Below are 3,411 nucleotides of genomic sequence, written 5' to 3'. Positions count from 1 at the left end.
GACAGGGTGAATTCAACACAATGAAAATTTCTCATGTATGTCCATGGCCTCATATAATTATATTTTAATCTCGGGTTGTTTCTTTATTTATTAATTGACTATGATCTAGCTATATGGTTGGAAACACCTATTATTATTATTATTATTATTATTATTATTATTATTATTATTATTTATTCTTTTCAACTGGTTCTAAAATATTTCTTATTTTAGAAATTTTTATTATTAAAAATTCATGTACTTTAAACAGTTATGTCTAAAAATATATTAAATTCTAGAGGTACTAAATTTTTAAAGTGACAATATTTAAATGAAAAGAATTATTCTCTTAACTAATTGTTTATGCCCTTTTTTTAATTTTACTCAAACAACCTAATGGCTACGCGATATACAAGCCAATTAAGGTTGATACTTATGAATGCTAAATTAGAAATATTTTTAAAATGAATGCTATTTGCATTAGAATTAGGATATGAAACTTGACTTGTCGGCAGATGTATCATAAAACTACTCATTTAAAAGATTTAAATTGAATTTTATATATTTTGATCACAAATGCTCTTATCTGAATTTAATAAAACAATTGTCGGGCATGTGTCAAGCGGGTAGAATAAATTAAATAATGTTTTTAATAATTTAGAATAAGTCAACCTGTGTGTATGCATAGCATAGCCTAGCCCCGAAAAGGGATTTCTAGTAAATGTATGATGGCTGAAATAATCCCTTTGTCTTTTCATACCGTTGGTACATAAAATGATTTCTTTTTTTTTTTTTATATAAGATCATGTGGACGTTTTGACGCCAATAGTTTTAATTATAGAAATAATAATTTCGATTTCGGAAACGAATAAAACTAAAGTGAAACATAATACAAAAAATGTCGAAGTTGAAAAACAGTTTGGTATCTGTTTTTATACTTCTAAACTTGCTTCTCGACCTTTAAAATTAAGGGGAGGACATGAGTACGAGATTTGATAAGTTAGAGAAGATGTGAGTATCAAAATTTAGGGGTAAAAATATTCATAATCAAGACAAAGTCATGGCTGAGAAAAAAGAAAAAATAAGACATCAATAATCATAATCACATATATGACCACATAATATTTCTTAACCCAAAACTAAACATACCTCATCTATATAATTTTACCTTTCAACTCCTCAAACCTTATTATTCAACAATCAATCCAATCATTCGCATATTCATTATATGAAATTCATCTAATCACTTGTGTCATCACACAATGCACACATCAACTTACCTCCCTTACCTCTTTCTGGCCTCCGGCCCAAAATTTACGGCCTCCGGCCCAATTTTACAATTTAAATGCATAAACCACAAATTAATACTCATTACCCAATACATCAAATTTTCAATACACCAAGCATACAAGGCCACACAATTCTCAACCCAATCATCAGTTCACATTACATACCAACTATGCATATTAGCATCAACCATTTACACAATCCAAACTTAATCCTAGGGGCATTTAGCCTAGGAATTCTCATCACACCACACGGTACTAAATGAAGCTTAAACCGTACCTCTTGTAGCCAAATCAATTGAGCCTCTTCTTTGGAAGTCTCCACCAACCTTAGCCCCAAGCCTCACCAAAGCTCCTCAAGCAACACCAATCTCCCAATTGTGCACCAAAACCATCAAATACACTAACATAACCAATATCACATACATACATCAACCTAGGGCTCATAAAAATGACAAATCACAAGGGTTTGAGCACTTCTTACCTCAACCCATATGAAGTAGGGATAGAACTCACTTAGAATCCATGTTGGAGTATCCCTAAACACCCAAAATCACAAGATTTCAACACTAACTTCCCAAAAACGTGTAACAGTGGAAAATTTCGAAAACTGGGCAAAGATGAATGGAATACTCACCACAAAACTTAGATAGAAATGTAGAGGATGAGAAGAGTGACGCGTGGCCACAAACGGTTCGTCAATCGGAGCTCCGTAGCTCAAGTTATGGTGATTTGAAGATCAAAGAGAGTTAGGTTTTCTCTCTTCTCTTCTCTCTTCTCAATTCAGCGCCCAACACTCATTCTTTAGGGCAAAATGAGCTGAAATGCTCATAACTAATGTTTATATATGTTGGGTCTTGGGCCCACTTAGGCTCAGTTCACTTATTTTTGTTCGTTTGCCCAATTTTGGACCAAAACCTTTAAGATTAGCGCTCTAAATCGCACTTCAAATATTTCTACCTCCCCTAATTATAATTCCTCATTTCTTAATCTTATTTACTCATAATCAATTTTCTCAGCTGCAGTACCAGATAGATCTCAGCCAGTACTTCCGGTCAAAATTCCACTGCGCGCTTTTACGCAGAAACCTATATTTTCTGACTCGGAAAAATTCACTGAATCAAAATATCATATTTAAATCATCAAATTCCAATTGCCAAATCTTCCAACCATATTCGCTCCTATTTAACTTATTATTTAACTAATTTCGGTTAGACCGGGTATTACATTCTACCCCCCTAACAGAAATTTTTGCCCTCGAAAATTCCATCCATCCCTACGAGTACGCGAGCATAGTATGCCTTTATATCAAACGCATAACAGTTCCAAGGTCCTTTTACTCTACGCGCTTCCGTTGCCGCGCTCTGATTTCTCTATCTCCAAGGGTCTCGGTCATTTGTTCAACACCGACCAACAGCCTCGTTCCTTACTTTTACCGTCTCATCAACCCACACCCTATTAAATCTCATCAATAATATTGCCATCATCGTTAATCATAGTCATCATCCCACATCACTATAATCAATCAAAGCTTTCTTCGTTTTTAGAATCCAATGAGTTTGTACTAACAAGCTGACAAACTCTTATGAATCCGCTTTCCTTTAATAATCTATAAAAGCTTTCGAGACACATCTCTTTTGTTGAAGTTACTCAGATCAAAAATCATTTTCAAAAACATAACCAAATACTCCTTCAAATTCTTGGGAAAATTTTCAACAGCACCTCCCCAAAAATTGGAGTTTACCACCCGTCACGGGTTCCCTCAAACCAATCTCAGTACCGCATCAGCATTGCAATTTAAAGGTTTCCAAACGATTTCTCTGAAACCGATAATTACAAATCTTGATCTAAATCCAAGGTCACCATGACCAAACATCATAGCACTCATCTCTCGAACACAACAACTTGCACTCAATCATCATCTAAATCCGACTACGCATCAATGATAATTTCCTCATCCGTTTCAGAACCATTAAGGCTCACAGCCGCAATTAATTCCAATTATCGAGAATCAGTATCTGTATAAGCTCACTAAACTTTTAAGTACTCAAAGCATAAAGCATTTCTAATCATACCCCACTTTTCCTTATTATTACCATACTATGCTAACGCTTTTAGCAAGCTTCCGCTATGCCACTTTGATTTC

At 34.3% G+C, this 3,411-nt stretch overlaps 1 long non-coding RNA gene across 1 annotated transcript; it reads right to left on the bottom strand.

Annotated features, from left to right (window-relative positions):
• Positions 1–1,192: 1,192 nt before the first annotated feature.
• LOC140174996 (uncharacterized) lies at positions 1,193–2,058 on the bottom strand. The gene is made up of 3 exons (XR_011865166.1): positions 1,903–2,058; positions 1,750–1,804; positions 1,193–1,668 (listed from the first exon to the last, which is right to left on the bottom strand). It is a non-coding gene; the product is annotated as an uncharacterized lncRNA (long non-coding RNA).
• Between the last annotated feature and the right edge of the window lie 1,353 nt (positions 2,059–3,411).

Source organism: Arachis hypogaea, chromosome 9 (genome assembly GCF_003086295.3).
Source record: "Arachis hypogaea cultivar Tifrunner chromosome 9, arahy.Tifrunner.gnm2.J5K5, whole genome shotgun sequence".
Taxonomy (NCBI): Eukaryota; Viridiplantae; Streptophyta; class Magnoliopsida; order Fabales; family Fabaceae; genus Arachis; species Arachis hypogaea.
Note: the sequence above shows the minus strand (reverse complement) of the source record. Positions and strands in the feature narration are given on the sequence as shown.